Consider the following 19,640-nt stretch of genomic DNA (forward strand, 5'->3'; position numbering starts at 1 on the left):
ATCACAAACACAAATCCAATGCTCTTCATACACTTTCATACTAAATCTCCTCATATACTCACTTTTTTACCACCACCTACAACCTTTTGACTTACAAGTGTAGTAATCTTAACTAAATTGAATATATTAATTTTACCAATATAAATTTAACTGTTTAAATGTATTTAAAATTTTATAATTGAAACTTTATCATTATGATGAGGGAAAAGAAGCACAGAGCAACAAGAATCAAATGTGAGCTGACAAACTGCCAGCTGGTATGCTTGACCAGTGCACCATGGCACTGATATGTCAAGTATTGCTCACAAATCCCTCATACTTTACTCACAAATTATTAGAGAGAACTTTACATTTTTTATGGCCCATGCAGGTGACATATGATAGTAAGTTCAAAGGGGCATCCACCCATTTCTACTCACACTGTTTGATCCAGATTTGTTAGGATTTAAATTTGGAATAGGTGTACCTAACTCTAATTCTTCCTTTCTTCTCCAAAAATCTACTGGAAAAGGGCCTCTTCAGTAGAACATATACTGAATTTACCATATTGCTTTCACAGCACCTTACAGACATCTTCAAAGAAAAATACTGACTTGTGAATGACATCATGCCCTTAGTGCCACCAGGGATAATGTCACACCAGAGCATGTGCAATCAAAACAGACAGTTTTATTGCTTTTTTGAGTTGAGCATAGTGTGGATGACCATTTCAGCACTTGACACTTGTTTCTGGTTATCATATGGAGAGCACTACAAAACATTTTTTCGTCCATTTTATTTGCATACCAGCACACATTTTATGAGAAATGGTATAATTTTAGTGCAATGTTTACAGTGAGCTGTAGCATGTTAAAACATGATCAACAGCCACACTGCCATCAGTAGTCAGCAACAAACTGGTGCAGGAAAATCACTAAAGAAATTCATGAAAACTATCAGTTTTGTCATATCTCCACTGCCATAACTTTTTACAGACTTCTTCAAGCATTTTGTATGGGATCACGTCCAAATGATTAGGCTATAACGGGTTCTGTGCTCGTTGTGTTCCAAAACGACTTTCTGAGAATCACAGAACTCAGCTGATGACTGCTTCTCTTGACAGTCTTCTCTCAATGTGTAGAAATTAGGGATTAAGGTGGGTAAGAGGATTGTTGAGGGAGAATTATGGTGAATTAGTGAGGAGTTACTCTTTGTGTAATAGTGCAGATGGAGATGATACAGTGATTAACATGTCGAGAATTGATGGAAGAAGTAATTAGTACCTCTGGTGTAGTGTTTTAGGCTGGAAGCAGTAGACTATAGGTGTTGATAGGCAAGAGTGAAGATTTCTTCAGTGGGTTCATAGCAGCAAGCCATAATGAGATGTATTGAATGGTTGGACTTACGAGTTTCAGAAGAAAGTAGAAATTGGTGCGCAGGTGGTCTTAGGACTGAGAAATGAGAAATTCCACAGAGTATTTTTTAGAAGCAATTGGAGGCCATGCTACACTTCTTGACTGCAGTCGATGCAGCAAGTCTTGTCTATTGATTACATTACCACCACCAATTATCATCATCATCTGGAATCTGTTGTTTGTACAACAGCTACAAAATTGCAGTAAATATAAGGCATACCTGGTAGATTTCTACAGCTGTATCTGAAAGAACTTCTCTGTATTCAGTGAGATCAAAATTCTGTAGACACTGTTCATTCTGTAGTGATGTGTTTTCACTTTGGAATGTTTTGTCTTCACTATACTGTTTCAGATTATGCAGAAGCCTCACAGTATTTGAAAGCCACAAAACCATTGTATCAATATCATCATGGCCTTTCTTAGTAACTTTTTCAATGGTGTAGATAGTTGCTGTCAGGAGTAACTGTACTTTCTCATAATCATTTTGACAGTCGGCATGCCTAATGTACATGAACAAAATGTATGCAGGCAATCCTGGCAGTAATGTTACAGCAATATGTGGCTTTAATTCTGCAATTAAAATAATGTAAAATTCATAAACAATGGAAGCACTTCAATAAAGAGAACACATGAGTGAACATAATGAAAAATTATTCAGGGATATATACTGACCAAATATCACATGCCTAACAATATGTCTAATATCCTCTTTGTGAAACTCAAAAATTCCTTGGTAATGTCTTTCCTTCTTTCTTATCCCTCTTCTGTTATTCCTTTGACCTTGCCTCTTCACTAGCATTTCCTCTATTGAGTTTTCAGCTGTTTCAGCATTGTTATCTAATTTGCTGGAAAACACTAGGGGAAAAAATGTAATATTGTTTCTGAAGCAGTTACACAATCATTATGACAGCACCTCTCAAAATATGGAATAATTTTAACATCCTGTTTATTGGTCTTAAAAATATACTTACACCCTGCATCCTTCAGCACTTCAGTTTGCAATTTTAAGCTGTTCTTGCATTGTGAAAGTTCCTCTTTAGCTAAATCTAGTTTTTCTTGAAGAACCTGGAATTTGTACACAACACATTTAGAAATAATTAATATATCCAAAATGTATTTTGCCATTTGCACTGATTGTGGTAAAAGTATAAGGAAACAAAACTGTATTTGCAGGCAATGGATTGGGAAAAAATAACAAAGAATAATAAATGTGGGATTAATTATAAAACTGCTGGGGAAATGATTGCACTACAAATTGCATCTATTTGCAAACCATTACAAGAAAAATTCCAGTGATGATGTTAGATGAAAAAGATCTTGCATTTCTCCTTGGACCATACTGATTTTTTCAATAATGATGGATGTGCAGGATTTATGTACAGTTCCTTATTATCTAGTGAGAAGGTATCACGAAAGGTTATCCTCAGGAGTCACATTCTCTGGCCACAAAAAATCATAAGATATATTCATTGTATCTCTGTCAATTAAACCTTATACTTATTTCCTCACAAATCATTTGTAATTATTGGTCCATGTACATTGGGTGAAGTTTAACAAAACACAAGAAACTAAATACAGTTCATCAGCATTCTTAAAATAGGGACTTCATAGTTCAAGGATATATTAAACGGGTTGGGAAGCTACAGAAGATGATCACAGCATTTACAATCTTATAGTCGTATCAGGAGGGTGAAATCTGTAACTCTGGGCATACCAAGAGTATCCTGAGAGGAAGCATTCAGTAAGTAATGTAAAGGAGTACAATGCTTTAACATTTCTGGCTCAGTTCTTTACTGCATTATGAGCATGAAATCTGCAGCTAAATGACAGATGCAAAGCTGCCAGGATTTTTCTATGCTGAAACCAGTAGATTGTATACCATAATCAAAGAAATGAAGCAGATGATGCAATACTGGGAGAAACTAAACTGCTTTCAGAATAAGATTTTCACTCTGCAGCGGAGTGTGTGCCTGTCAGGAAGTTTCACTATACTGCTTGCATATAGTGGCAATGAACTGCTAACTCATTACAAAAACAGCAATAAATTGGATAATAATATTTTAAAATATAACAACTGGAATTTACATAATTATTCATGGTATCAGCAAAGTTTTCTCAGATGAGCTGCAGCTTGGCACAGGGTAAATGACAGCCAGTTGAGTCTTTGATTAGTACCCAACACAGTCAACATGTCTGCAACACATATCATTGTAAATATAATGCTTTCAATCAAAATTTCCATAATCAATCTAATGTTCATGACAATTTTCGTAACACATGTATATCTTCCAACATGCCTGTGTGAGAAGTGAAACCATTACAGATATGTTGACATTACAACATTTTATTTCTGCGTAAAGAATATTTCATATCAAGTTGCTGTTAACGTAATAAAAATGTACTGGTAATCTAATAACTTACATATTCACACACGCCTTATTGCCACATTCTGCAAAGTAGATGTGAAAGTTAATTTAGCATCAGTTCCAGTCAACTCTACTCTTCACGAAAGAATGCCACTGACATAGGAATGTAGGTGAGTGACCATTATGTGGAATCGTGATGAGGTTGGGTGAATGTGCATTGCTGTTGTTCAACTTTTAACATATTGTTTCTCAGCCACTCATGTGCACTAGTCCTGTCCATTATCTTAGTTGCCTCAGCCAGTTTCCAGCTGCAGAGCTTCATGATAAACCAAGTTACTTCTCATACTACAGGAAACAGACTCAGAAGGAGTATGGATTTCAGTTTGAACTTTTCAGTGCTCCAGGAAAGTGTGTTTTTAAGTGCAAGTACATTTCTTAGGTAAGCACAGCACTTCCATCACATTGGAGTGACATTAGTTAGCTGGAAAGTAGTGTTTGAGACAGTGAGATCAATGTGGGAATGTTTAGCTTCGATAGAAATTTTTAGCGTAATGTCTTTGTGTGATTCTTTCTCCATTTACATCGACTTTGAACTTCCTTTTTAGTTATTATTGACAACAGCTGCCAGTAGCCAGCTGGAAGTGATGTATTCAACTGACAGCATTTATCATTTTCCAGTCCAGAGCTCATATCTCTGAATCTGTCCTGAAAGTAGTTTGGTAAGTTCAGGGCTTTCAGTTATTGACTCTGGAGTAGTGAGAAGTTCAACCCTCTCTCACAGGTCAAGTCAAGGCTGGCAACCCTTATTTCAACTTACTGGGTAGTGTGGCAGTGCCGAGAAGTTATCCAGTTCTACTAATAATGCTTCAGATTAAATCTACAGAGCAGTAAATCACATTATTTGTGTAGCACACTGGTCATTGCTAAGAGTAGTGCATTCCAAATGCTGCCATGGATGGAATTGCATGCAATGTCACAGAAGCTCTGACATATGGACAAAAGGAATGTTTCAAACCCAACATTGCATAGTAATGAATGCAGCCGTAAGGGTGATTGTTGTTTTAGTAATATAGTGGGGTTCAAAAGCTGTTATTAAAATAGAATAAAAAGTTATGAAAGTAGTGATAAAATTATAATATGGTTTATAGGAAATTAGGAGTAGCATAGTATACAAATACTAGTTTGACAAAGAGAGAATGAAATTTTTCACAGAAAAAAAAACAAACATGAAGAAATTAAGACCGAAGATGAGTTGTGTAACAACTGCAGGTGTAAATTGATTCCAATAGAAAATAAACTGTTTTTTTATTAACAAGGATATGAATTTTATTGGCTGGAAAGACAATTTATCAGAGTTTTGCTTAATTGAATAATAAAGGTAATTATCTCATGTTAGTGCGTAGGTGCTCACCCAGAGGATACCAGCTTTAATGGTGGTGATGGAAGAAAGTTTCATCACAGGAATCTGGACAAGGGGATGAGGCAGGGAAAAGGTGGAAGCAGAGAAGAGAGGTGGGGTAACATCCCTAAAGTGTGTCACTCAGTCACTATGAGAGGGCATTTTGTACTGTTGGTTATTCCTCAATCAAATGTGAATGTAAAGTTTTACAAACACCCTCCAAGGATTTGATTTGAAGAATGAAGTATGTGAAGTGAGAGTTTACTTTCATTCCACGCTAATCTGCAATGACAGAAAAAAACTGCACTGCAAAAGCACTCAGCACAGTCAACTACACAAGAAAAAAAAGAGAAAAAAATAAAAAAAAGAAAGAAGAAAAATGAAATGGACACTTCACTGCTGGGTCACAAGATGAAAGCAACAAACATTTTCCACTAGTACCTGACAGAGAAAACAGCACGGTATTTGTGCTTAGCCATGAAGTTCAGCATTAAGTAAGGGACTAACTGGAAACATCTAAAAAATTGCCATAATTATGAACTCTTAAAAAGACCACAGAAAACTACAACTGTTATTGCTGATTTGGTCTCAGTCCTCTATGCATTCTCCTATTGTTAAGTTTTGTTACTGAGAAGAAAGCATAGAATAATACATTGTTTCCCCATTACAGCAGTCTGTATTATCACCTCTTCATGCATGTGTGTTTCCTCCTAAGACATCCTGTACATGCTATAAGCTGTTTTAATGAAGTTTTTAAACATTAATATGATCTGAATTAATATTCACCAGCTTTTCTGAAGTCACTCTTATAATTTCATGTTGCATAAAAGCCTCAGTTTGAGTTTGTGGGCTTTTAGTTAAGCTTGGAGACAAAAGCTTGTGCTGATTATCATTCTCCTCTCTGAGTTTCTCATTTTCTTGTTGGAGTTGTTCTCTTTCTGCTTGCCACTTATTTTTCTCTTGGTGCAATTCGTCTTCCAGCTGCCTACATGAATTTACAGTTTAAAGAGTTAATGATTCCCAGACTTAACTAACAAAAATAAGATATGGTACTGCATTTTTGCACATACCTGTTTATCTTCTTCTGTGCTTCAAATGCCAGTACTAGCTCCACAACCTCATTTATTAAGTGTACATGACTTCCATAGTTGATACTAGCAACATTCTTCAAACCTTCAGTTTGCTTTGCTAGAATACTGTGTAACTGAATGCATTCCTCTCGCCATCTGTCAACTTCAAGTTGCAGCTGATTGTACTGCTCAGAATGAGAACAAATTTATAACACTGTCATAAATAAATAAAATTAATACTAATTCAAGTATAACAAAATAACACCAGTCGTGTAGATAATCAGATGTTATGCTGCTGAACAGTCACCTGTGAATGTCAAGTTACCATCCCTAGAGTATTTGGATACACAGACTTAAAATGCACATCAGGAACACATTCTCAAATATTATATCTATTATATTTGTTTTAGTGTTATAGCAATTTTATACCTTTAGCATGTAGTATGATAGAATAATTATTTCTGTCTAGAACTGGCAGTATTTGTAAAAACCTGCACTTACAGAAGTCCTCAATTATTAGAAAGAGCATCTATGGAGGAAAAAAAAAACTGTTTTTCAGAATGAAAACCATGAACGTGGCCATTTGGGAACAACAGCAACAAGAAAGATCCTTACTATGATGAAGGAACAATTTGATCTTACTTAGCAATTCTTCTCGTCCTGGACCATCATCTAATGTTTGATTAGAACAGCAATCATTGAATGATAGCTGAAGTTTAGTCATATTTGCATGTAATCTTCGATTTTCCACTTCCAGTTGCTGCAACTGAAATTGACATATAAAAGGTGTCTCAAGAATGATGCCTCAGAGGTAACAGATACTTAAAACAGAATTAAACTGACTCAACACTGCTCAGTTTATGTTCCTGGCTCAAAAAAGAATTTTATGTAATGATGTCACTTATCATTTTTTATGTACAATTTGAGGTACCTTAATATGCAGTGGTCTTTGTAGTATTGCATACTTGAGATTACCTCAGAGTCTGTCACACATCTATAAGTATGAAGAACCTTGTCTCTTAACTGTGTCTACATTGGAGTCTATTTCTCAACAGAGTATTTGTTAAACAAACATGCCGTAAAAATGTCAATTTTCTCTGGTCCTCTTCCGTAACAGTTAGTTGAAAATGGAGCTATTTATACTTTTTAACACTACTGGTGAATGGGGTTGTTCATATTAATAGTTGGGTCTTTTGCAGCTCTGTTTATTTTATAATCAGTTTCATCATACCAATAATAAACACCCACAGCCACTGCACATACCAAATGTATAACAGTGTCATGTGTAGCCTGCAACATCAAATGTTGCCTAAAGAAATAGTTGTTTTATGTTATGGACTAAAATCTACATCCAAGTTTTATTTCAGTTTCAACACCATGTCTAAATGCCATAATAAACATGTTTAAAATACTCTAATGCTAACTATGAATGAGCACTTTTTAAAAAACAAAAATTATGACATTGTAGCCTCGTTGCCTGGGAGGCCCCATCCAGGAAAGTTCAGCCCCGGGTTGCAAGTCTTATTTCAGGTGACGCAACGCTGGGTGGCTTGCATGTCAGTGGTGGTGGTGGTGGTGGTGGTGGTGGTGGTGGTGGTGACACAACACGGCCGGAAATCGAACCTGGGCCCACTGCATGGCAGGCAAACACATTGCCACTCAGCTAAGCAGGTTGACTACTAATAACAAATCAACATACATACACTGCAGACCACCATATAGTGCACAGCAGAGGGTACTTTGTGCCACTATTAATCACTTCCTCTCCTGTTTGACTTGCAAATGGAGCAATGAAGAAATGAATATCTAAAAGCCTCCATACAGGCCCTAATTTCTTACATCTTATCTTCATGATCCTTATGTGAAATGCATGTTGGTAGCAGCAGATTCATTATGTAGTCAGCCTCAAATGTCGGTTCTCTAAATTTCAGGAATAATGCCTTGCAGAAAGAGCATTATCTTTCCTCAAGGGATTCTCATTTAAGTTCATAAAGCATCTTCATAACACTTGCGTGCTGATGGTGCCATGTACCCCCCATTCACCTAAAGGGATCAGCAACCCCTCAGACACTGAACCATCATGGGCTTGCATAGGTACAAGGTATTGCCTCACTGCATTGAACTGATCACATAAAGGATGACAGACAGCAGGACAAGCACCACCAGAGGTCCTCCACGTCAGGGACCTATTTCCTCAACTGGGTTGTGTGCAGAACTGGATTGGCATGAATTCCTCCATGTCCCATCTATACAGGACAGTGCAAGCCAATACGATTTGACGGTTCACCACACCATGGTTCTGGGCCAATTCACACACAACCTCTAAGCAGCTAATCAGTCAGGGCCTGATCAGAAGCCACCACAGCAGCACTTATAACTTTCCAGTGATATCCTGAGACATACCTGTCAACCAGCTATGTTGAGCACTCAACCTCTGTCATTAGGGACTATCTGTGGCATGGGCTTCATGCCCCACAATGTTTATTCACTGAGTGTTCCAGGTGTGTGCCTGTTAGTGTCAGAGAAGTTATATTGTATTTTATTGAGAAGAGTTTTCCTTTGTTATTAAATCTCTCTATTGTGGTTGTAATAGACCCTTGTTCTTGTTTAGCTGTATCTTACTATTTCTTATCAAGCATCTACCCATGGGACAAATTGCAGATTGAATCTATTGGTAACATATCCAGCTGCCCACTCTGAACTGCTTAATGTCTTCCTTTAATCCAACCTGATGGGGATGCCAAATACTTGAATGAATGAATAGCACTAGCATTCTATACACCATCTCCTTTATGGATGAGCTGCACTTTGCCAAAATTCTTCAACTAAAATGAAGTCTACCATTCACCTTCCCTACTGCCATTCTGAGGTATTCATTCCACTTCATATCTACATCTACATCCAATCATTTCACTTATTTCATACTGCACAACCACAGAAAAAAAACCTATACAAAGGGTAGAAACTGGTACATCCACATTATGATTACAAAAGTGGCCTCCTGCTGCTGCTCATTTGATACAGAAGTCTTATGATAACACAGCTATAAAACATTCTCATAAAAATAGGAGTATGCCATGCTGAAACTTTTGCTTCCACTGATAGAAATACATTGCACAGAAGCTCGCTAAAAAGTGTATAATCAACTGTTTGAAATATTTCTCAATAATAGTTGCAAAGAGGATCCAAGTTTGTACCATTTATCCATCTTATTTGCTAAGTGAATAACAATTTCTGATAATTAGACAAAGTTAATTAGCAACAGTTAGAAAAAGTACCCTTTTAAGAAATTGTCATTTGCAGCCTGTCTAAGTTTTCTGATTTATCATGGTATAGTTCTCTAACTGGATTCTTTCATGTCATGGTATAGTCCTCTAAATATATGTTTACATTAAGAATATCCCTCCTAACAAATCTTTCTTACTACTATATTGAAAGTCATTACTGAATTGAATCTTTACAATAGGAAATGTTCCCATAAATCACAGCTATTAACTACAGGCAGTGTAGATAACTGTTATGAGCCTGTAACAAGAGGACTGAGTGGAGAGCAAAAAGTTTCACTTCTTAATCAATACTGGTTCTGTGATACTGATATAGGATAATTGCAGATTAGAAACTGACATTTGTTTTATGTGGGTGACATGAGCTGCGTACAATTTAATAAAGTATTGAGGAAGATTAGCTCAACATCCTTCTGGTAATGACAAATCAACCATGTCCTCCTCAACAGTAACATCTCATCATTCACCATAACTGATTTAGGAAAAATAAAAAACATGTGTTTGAAACCTGGGAAAAATAGGCAACTTTATCTCCACAAAAAATTAAGACCTGCCATGAAAGTGCATGAGGTCGGGCTTGCTGATCACAGCTTACTGTAATTGTGATAGTGCTGTAGGTTAACATCAACAGTGATCTGATAAACAATTAACCATTATGATAAAATTCTCTTGACCTCACAATAACATCAAATGGTGTAAAATCATCAAGCCCTTGGGCGAAGTACTCCTCTGCCATTGTCAAGTGGTGACTATCTTTTGGTTGCTGCCATCATACTTATACAGCAGTGCTTCCTTCTCTGTTGCCACTGGTGTTTGCTCCACTGCCATATAGTGTAATGCTTTCATTGCACACCCACAGCACCCACTTCAGTTTTCTGATGGTAGGGTCCGAAGGCTTGCTTAACTATAGGCCATCAACTTCATTGAGAGTGTTGTTACAAATTTTTATCTCTATTGCTATTTTAATTATGATATCCTAGAAACAACACATCTGTGTAATAACTGATGTCTTTTTGAATGAAATGTGATGTCTGTTTTCCAGAGCATGCTCTGCTACCATGGATCCCTCAGGGTAACAAAAGTGAAAGTATCTTGTGTTCTACTCAGCACTGTTCATTAGTATGCACAGTCTGTCCAACATAAAAATATCCACACCCACACAGTATTTTATGTACTTCTGGCATTCAAACACCTATACCATCTTTCAAAGGACTGATGAGTTGTGAAACTTTTGTTGGAGCCCTGATGACCGAATCTATTTCATGCCTCTTTAGGAAATGGCTGATCTTTCCCATTATTGAGCCATAGAATGGAAAAAACACAAGCTTATATTTCTTCTCGTGGCCCTTCTGCTTCTATGTTTCTGGGAAGACGGCTTTTGAAATCTGGCGATTGTTGTAGCTGTTTTCCTTGAATACTTTCTGTAAGTGACTCAGTTCCTTTGGCAACCTTCCAGTGTATGAGAGAGCTTTCTATTGATGCACCAAGGTCCTTAGAACAAAACATTTCTGTGACAGATTGTGATAGCTGTTAGCTTGCAGATCCCGATGTGTGTGGGTGGATTTCCAGTAAACACTGTGACTGAGACACACATTGCCTTACAGCAGATGAGGACATCAAGGAACAGCAAGGCACTATAGGTCTCCACCTCAATTGTGAACATTATTTTATCATGGATATTGTTGATGTGATCCAAGAATTACCCCAGTTTTTTCACATCAATGAGACCAGATGATGAATGTGTCATTGATGTAATGATAAAAGCAATCAGACTTTGCAGGAGGCATGTCCAGCATGATGTTCTCCATAAACAAGTTGGGTATAACTAGAGCTAATGGACTTTCCAATGTGAGGCCGTCCATCTGATTTTGTATGATGGAGAATATAGAATGTTTTAATCAGACAAATGCTTTTCACTGGATGTGGCTCCTGCAAAGCCTAGTTGCTTTTATCATTACATTGACAATACATTCATCATCTGGTCTCATGAATGTAAAAAGCTTGGGGAATTCTTGGACCACATCAACAATATCCATGACACCATCAAATTCACAATGGAGGTAGAGACTGGTAGTGTCTTGCACTTCCTTGATGTCCTCATCTGCCATAAAGCAATTTGTGTGTCAGCCACAGTGTTTACTGGAAACCCACCCACACATACTGCAGACTGCAGATACCTGCACATTAACAGCTATCACTATCTGTCACAAAAATATTCTGTTCTGAGGATCTTAGTGCATTGTGTGGAAGGTGTCTCAGATGCTGAAAACCTGCTGAAGGAACTGAGCCACATACAGAAAGTATTCAAGGAAAACAGATACACTAGTTACCAGATTTCACAAACCATCTTCCTGAAAACACAGGAGCAGAAGGACCCTGAATAAAACTCAATGAAGCTTATGTTTTTTTCCGTTCTGTGGTTCATTAATCAGAAATTTTAGCCACTTCTTAAAGGGGTATGAAACAGATTCAGTCTACAGGCCTCCAACAAAAATTTGACAACTCACGAGACCTGTAAAAGTGATGTAGGCCTCAGAATGCCAGGAGTATATAAAATGCTGTGTGAGCATTGACAGTTTTCTGTCAGACAGAACACAAGAGATGCTTTCCCCTGTCGTGTCATAAGAAATCAGTGATAGTAGAGCATGCTCTAGAATATTCACATTATACTGCATTCAAAGAGACATCATTTATTACATGGACTAGTTGCTTCTGGGATAGCATAATTAAAGAAGTGATAGATAAAAGTTTGTGAAAACACCCTCAGCAAAGGTGGTAGCCTACCGTTGAGCAAGGATTGTAACACAGCCATCAGAAAGCTGAAGCAGGTGCAGCAGGGGCGCAATGCAAACATTACCCTTTATGGTGTTGGAGTGAGCACCAGTGACGTCATGTAAGGCAGTGCAGCAGTAAAGGATGTTAGCGGCAACCAAAAGACAGTCACTACTTGACAGTTGCCAAGGAGTACGTGACTGAAAGCTTGTGAGTTTTAAACCACTTGCTGCAGCTGGAAGTTCAAGAGAGTTTTAGTGGTACATATCACTGCAAAACCATGCATTAATATAAATCCTCCATAATATTTTAAATGACTCCACATCATACTTAATCAACATGGAATGAGGTTCAGAAATGTTATATTTATGTATGGCCAACTTCACTGATTTGTACATCACTAAAACTAACCAACTTACAGCTAAGATCTTCCCAATTTCATATTCAAAAAAGATAAAAGGAGCACTAACAACTAGCCTCATGTTAGCACTTTGCCGTCCTCACATCTCGTACAAATTTATACACTTGGTGCCGGCAGCACTAATTCAGATTACTTGGCTTGTCACTGGCCACTTGTCACCTTTCCATAGATGACAAGCTTCTAAAACATTGACTTTTGTGAGCTTTAATTTTCCAGAAATCCTCTATCTTGCCATGTCATTCCACAAACTAAAATTTTCTTTTCAAGTAACTTCTTTGCAAGTTCTACACTGTTCTAATAATCAGCCATGCAGAAGTGGTGCCACTTTCCCTCAGTAGGCGTCAATAGTTCCATCACTGTTTTTGCTAAAGGCTGTCCAGCACCGGAATATATCTCGAATGAAGAAATGTATCCTGTACTCAAATCACACAGCATCCGAATGAGTATGCTGTATTTCATAATTTTTGATGGATTATAAACTTTAAAATTTTACTGTCCACCCAGTGGTGTCATTCCTTCATCAGTTGAGATGTTCTGACTTGGATTAAACATTTCTTCAAACTTTTTGGAAAAATAATCTATTACGAATTGCACTTTGACTAGCCGGTCGGCATTATCCAGTTTACTGTTGCTGTTGGAAAAATGTAAAAATGATAATATTTGTCTGAATCGGTTGCAGGACATCGTTTTGCAAAATATCAGTGTGTCTATCAATGGATTTGTTGACCAATAATAATCAATCCTTGCTGTATTTATAATTCTCATAAGTATAGCAGCCCAAACCAATTTGTATGCTTGGGTCCCATAACGTTGACAAATTTGGCATTTTTTAAATCCAGTTTCCTTCTCTTGCAATTTTGACTATAGTACTTGTTGGATACGTTGCTCATATATTCAAATAGATCGTTCCCGACATCTAATTCTACGATATCCTCAATGCTCTGTGTATTTTTGGGAAATATGTTTGGACCCGAGGATCCTTAAAATTTATTATTGGTCCTTGGTAATTCAAAGTCTGACCCCTGTGCACTGTCTTCTTCATCTGATTCAGCCGAATCAGTTGGAAACCGTAGCCTTCACTGAATTCTTCTTGGACGTATTTTACTATCTTCCTACGATTCTGCTTCACTTTAATTTTTTTGATATTCTATGTCTTCTTCCTAATCAGCCAAGTCATTCAAAATGTCAGACAAGACGTCTGCACCTTCATTGTAAATAATCCTATTTTCTCTTTCATCTGCCATGATGAAAGGGTGCAAGTACTTATAAAAACAAAAAACTTATTGATGTGTGTAACTTATTGTTACCTAAACAAAACACCAACAGAATGCAAAAGATACTGAAGTGCTGGCGCTGGCCCCTGCATCATACTATGCTCATGACACCACTGTGGTGTCACCGACCACTGAGCGATACTATGCAGATGACACCACTGTGGTGTCACCGGCCATTGACCGCTATTTTGTGCACGACACCACTGTTGTATCACCAGACAACGTAGTGTTAATATTTCTGAATTATGAGAAGGAATTTGTTCTGTCCTGTGATGCAAATAGCTAGCCAGGAGGCTGTACTATAAGCAAAGATGTGAATGGGAAAGAGCATCTTGCAGCCTACGCATCAAAACAGTTAAATGAAGCTGCAATATTACTTGAGTGTGGAAAAGGAAATGTTGAGTTTGATGTGTGGTATCATGTACTTCAGGCGCTATATTTATGCTAGGAAATTGAAAGTCTTAAATGATCACACAGTGTCAAAATGGCTATTAAGCTTGAAGGAGGCTCCAAGCAGGTGGACTTGGTGGGAATTGAAATTAAACAAATTTGACTGGAGGAGATTTATAAGTCAGGCAGAAAGCACATAAAATGCAGACGGATTAAGCAGAAAGTTTGGTGTCATATGGACATTGGCTGTAACCATACAGAATGATAGAAGCTGCTAACTGCTGATGCTGACTTCAAGCTATTCAAAACATAGCCACAATCTGCCATGCACAATGGAATGCTAGGTAGGGCACTGAAGCTTGAGCCATGCATCATGATGTCTGCTGCATTATGGGAAGAAGTATTGAAAGAAGTTCACAACCACGTTCTAACTGGGCACAGAGGTCAAAGAACAATAGATTGTAAGGTTGCTCAACAATATTGGTGAAGAGTGTGAAGACAGGATGTTGAAAAGTATGTGAGAAATTGTGTGCTAGGTGCATAGTGTGCTTCATCAGCAAGTACCACTGGTAAAGGGACACCCTCCTCTAACATTACCTTTATTCAACAGAAGTTATCGATAGCAAAAAAAAAACTTCCTACCTTATAAACAGGTTAATATTATCTCATCGGTTTAACTAAAAGAATTTCATATGATTTTGTGAATGATGTATTATACTTCACTCTAAAATGTATAAAAAGACATTATTTTATTACAATTGATATGTATTAACTGTATATTTACAGTTAAAATTAATTTTCTTTTGGAAATATTTGAAATCACAAAATAAAATCACGAAATATCTGGCTCACTTAAAATTCCTATTATTAATTGCACAATCTGATAATATTTATTAAATATATTTCTGGTCTCATTTATAAAATAATTATATAGCTTTGTGAAAATTCTTCTTTTGTCAAGAAAGTTTGTAAACCCTGTTTTGTAAACTCTTTGGACTGTTGTTAGTACCACAGAATGAAGTAATAGTGGGCACAACTCTGATGGAATTGGACATGTTTTTAATTTTGGCAATAAAAATAAAATTTTTGGTTTTATGGAAGTGTAAATTGTAAAGACAGTGTGATATAGAGAAATGTGATACAATAAAAAAAGTACAAAAACAGAAATTACACAACAGACTCACTTAACAGTTATCATGTCATCTGAAAACCTACAAAGTCAAAAAATGGAAGCCTCCAGAATCAACCCCAAGATGTGACAAACTGGAGCCAATGATGATAAAAGAAGGTAAGTAAAAAAGTTTATTTGTCAATCTTACTCCTCTCAAAGCTTATGAAACAAGTCAATTATTTAGAAGAGTGAAAATCAACTGTTGATGTGAGGGAGGGTAATTTTACAATTGGTGGCGTGATCAATTGACTGATAGTGAAGTTTTGTCTGTTAGAGAAGGGACAGTGCTTTGTGCCATTTGCAGTTTATATTGAATTTCCCATCACTCAGAGAAAGAAGACCGAGAGCTGCACAGCCAAGTTATAACAACAGTGATGAGATATTTCCCATAATGATGGACCGGATCAATTGAAAGAGGACTTTACAACTACAATGAGGGACATCAAAAAGGAAAGCTAAGTACAAAGTATTTGTGAAATTAATTTGTTTGTGTACTTGTGTGATTGTTAACAAAATGAATAGAGATGAGGGCAGGTGTGACGTAGAAGTGAAAGCTGTGGGACCCAGTCAGGACATGTATGAGCCAAGTGAAAATGTAGTCAGCAAAGAAACAATAAAAACTGATATTTTGCAGTTAATTTGAGCAAAGCTAGAGGAAATGAAGACAGATAATAACAGTAAATTTAGTGCATTAATGAGCAGTCAACTGAAATAAGCACGGACAATGATAGAAAATTTACTTCACTACAAGGACAATTAAATGACCTAAAAGTTGAAAACAATAGTAAAATGGATAAGGTACAATACCAAACAGACCAACTTAGTAATCACGTTTCAGAGCTAAAAAATGGGTTGTCCGAGGGATTAAGAAGTGTGAACAAAAAAGTTGATGTCTTAGAAAATATATTTATTGTTTTGGAAAATGAGTTAGTTGCCGAGTCTGCAAGACAGATGAAGAATGTTAATGACATCAGAGTTGAACAGAAGGTCATAGCAGAAAAAATGGAACAGAACTTTAGTAGTTTAAATCAAAGAATTTTAAATGTTGAAAACAATATGCAAACTAATGTAAATGTTTTAGATCAAAAAATTTCAGCAGTTCAGGAAAACTGTATTTACAAAAATCTGCATTCAAACAATAGTGTTGCATGTTGCAACATTCCAATCAAAATTTTTTCTGTAAGACAATTCACATCCAGTAGATCTTCTGCACCACTGTAAAGAGAGTTGTGTGTCAGGCATGAGTGACAGTCAAAAAATTAAATTTGTTAAAAGATGTCTTGAAGGCGAAGCTCTGTCTTGGGTAAATCTAAATTTAAGTCAGTGGGAAACATCTCAAAGTTTCAAAAAAAGTTTTTTAAATAAATTATAGTCAGAAGCTGAACAGGGGAGAATTAAAAGTGAACTTTTGAATAGTCCTAATTATAGGAATTGGGCAATACCCTGAAAGAGTTTTGTAAGAATCAACTTCAGAAATTTATGCACCTTGATAAACCATTTGATGAAATGGCAATGACTGATGCACTCGAAAGGAGATTACCAAAAAGGTTGCAGTGGGATTTAGTGCACAGACCTGATGATTGCCTTGAACAATTTTTACAATATGTTGACAGGCTGGATAGTGCAGTAGAAAGAAGCAAGTACCATAATAATCGAAATGAGAGATATTACAATGGTAATAACTACAGAAACAGAGATAATGGTAGCTTCTATCAGGATCAAAATGTTAATAGAGACAGAAATTTTTAACATCAGCAGGATAGGAATAATGGGGATAACCTAGGGCAATTTAATAGAAAAAACAATCGTAGATGTAACTACTCAGGAAACAGCAATCCGCCTCAATGAAGGTCCATAGTTTTGGGGCATGGAAACACAAAAAGCATGGGACCTTCAATTTACACTTTTAATTTATCACTTATGTTTTGATAAAAAGTTTTGAGATACTATATTTAATTATAGTGTTGTCAGTACCAATTACAAACCAGAATGTGACACTAATGGGAGTTTTGATGCAGTATGTACTAAGGATTTCTTCTTTTGGTCAGAAAACAGAGTTATTGATGTATACCAGTCAGGTGATGACTCCACTGGATCTGAACTAGATAGTATTTTTTATGTAGATGCGAATGAGAGCCGTGAAATGACTGAAGTTGGTATGTCTGAGACTGGTAGCTTATTCAGAATGAATGTATGATCATCAATCATAATCAACAATCATACTCATCAATCATACTCATCAATCATACTCATCAATCATACTCATGAATCATACTCATCAATCATACTCATCAATCATAATCATCAGTCATAATCATCATCAGGGATTATGATTATGATGATTATCGTGTAGTTGTGGAGTTTAAGAATAATGAAGTTTCAGAGTTATTTGTGAATAAAGGTAAGGTGATGTATGTGTTGATGTAAGTGAGAGTCTTGGAATACCAGTCCAGTCAAAGCAGTTTTTCATTAATATCACACAGAGTAATGAGTTATCTGTAAGCCAAGAGAAAAAGGTCAAAACCTTTTTAAGTTTGTTTTGGACGAGACTGATGGTAACATAGATAAATGCGCATTCTGGAATAAGTTAGCTGTAGTTAGTCAAAATTTATATCGAAATTGGTGGAATGAAGTCAAAGAAGATCTGAGCAGGAAGTGTAATTTTGACAGTAATATATTTTTTGTGTTCCTTCTGTAATAAGTGAGGTCAGTTGCACTATGGAATCCATTCCTTGTCTTTAATCTATACCTGACAAAATGAATAACCAAAGTGATTATATGATATCAGTAAAGTTGATTAAACCCTGTAAAAACAGTGTGGATGTAGCATTTGACAAAATTGAAAGTGATATTTTACATGAAGTGTCTATTATCAGAGATGATGATTCAGGTTTTGGATGTCCATACATTAACATTAAGATTGATCAGTGGGAAGGGAACTGTTTGTTTGAGACAGGTACCAATTTGTGGTATATCTGAACTGTTTAGAGACAAGATCCAGCATAATAAGAGTTTTGTGGAAATGTCCATTGCACGTGTAAAGATAGGAGGAACTAGTGGTAAGTAAAGCAAGTATGTAAAATGTTAAAGTACTGTTAACTTGTAGTATAGAGGACAAGACCTATGACCATGGATGCTTAATTATCTAGAAGAAAATACACACTACGTTTGCAGATTCATAGGACTACATAATTGTGGTGTGTTTATCAAGGATGTAGTATGTAAGATAATGTCATTCCTAGAGTTTTGTCTTATCTATAGGCTGTTCAAATTTATGATGCACTATATAATGATGTTTTGTAATAGATTTGTGCTTTAGAATATGATACATATATGCTATGAGACTACATGAGTAGATCCTTTTGCAATTTTGAAATGGGATAATATACATAATTTGTACTGTAAAAAATATGAATAGTATGTTAGTATATCTGTGTGTATCACCTTGTTAGTTTATTCTTTCCATTGCAGTTAACTCCGTTTATCAAAGTTTCATATGTGAACCATTTTTAAATCTCATCTCACATAAGTAACTGCTTTTGGAAACTTAATAGGGAGAGCATACTCCATGTGATGTAAAGAAGGTATTGAACAGCATAATTAGTACATAAAACAATGTTTCAGGATTTGGTTGAATGCTAGACTGAAAGTTTGAGAACTCTAAGGAGGAAACTGAAAGCTGTGGGTAGATTCACTCCCACACTGCTGTATGGCTGTACCTGGCTGGACCAGTCAACTTACAAGAAATCATAGGTGCTGGGTAATGTACTCAAGCACCTGCCAACTACATCAGTGTTGTGACTGAGATTTGTAAATTGTTAACCAAGACTACCAAAGACAGTGTTATTTCACATAAATGTAAGTTTTTTTTTAAGTAGGGGGATTAAATTCCCAATACATTATGTAACTTTGAATCAGTATGTATATTTTTTTTTTTTTTATCAGTTGTAAATGAGTCTTCTAGACCTTTATGTATGTAGGTTAGTTTGTATGTCTTCCATACTATTTGCTAGACTGGTCAATATAACAAGATGTATACATGTCTACTTCCATACACCGATTTTTGTCCTCAAGCTACTTTATTATGTCATCATTTAAA

The sequence above is a fragment of the Schistocerca americana genome, chromosome X (genome assembly GCF_021461395.2).
Source record: "Schistocerca americana isolate TAMUIC-IGC-003095 chromosome X, iqSchAmer2.1, whole genome shotgun sequence".
Taxonomy (NCBI): domain Eukaryota; kingdom Metazoa; phylum Arthropoda; class Insecta; order Orthoptera; family Acrididae; genus Schistocerca; species Schistocerca americana.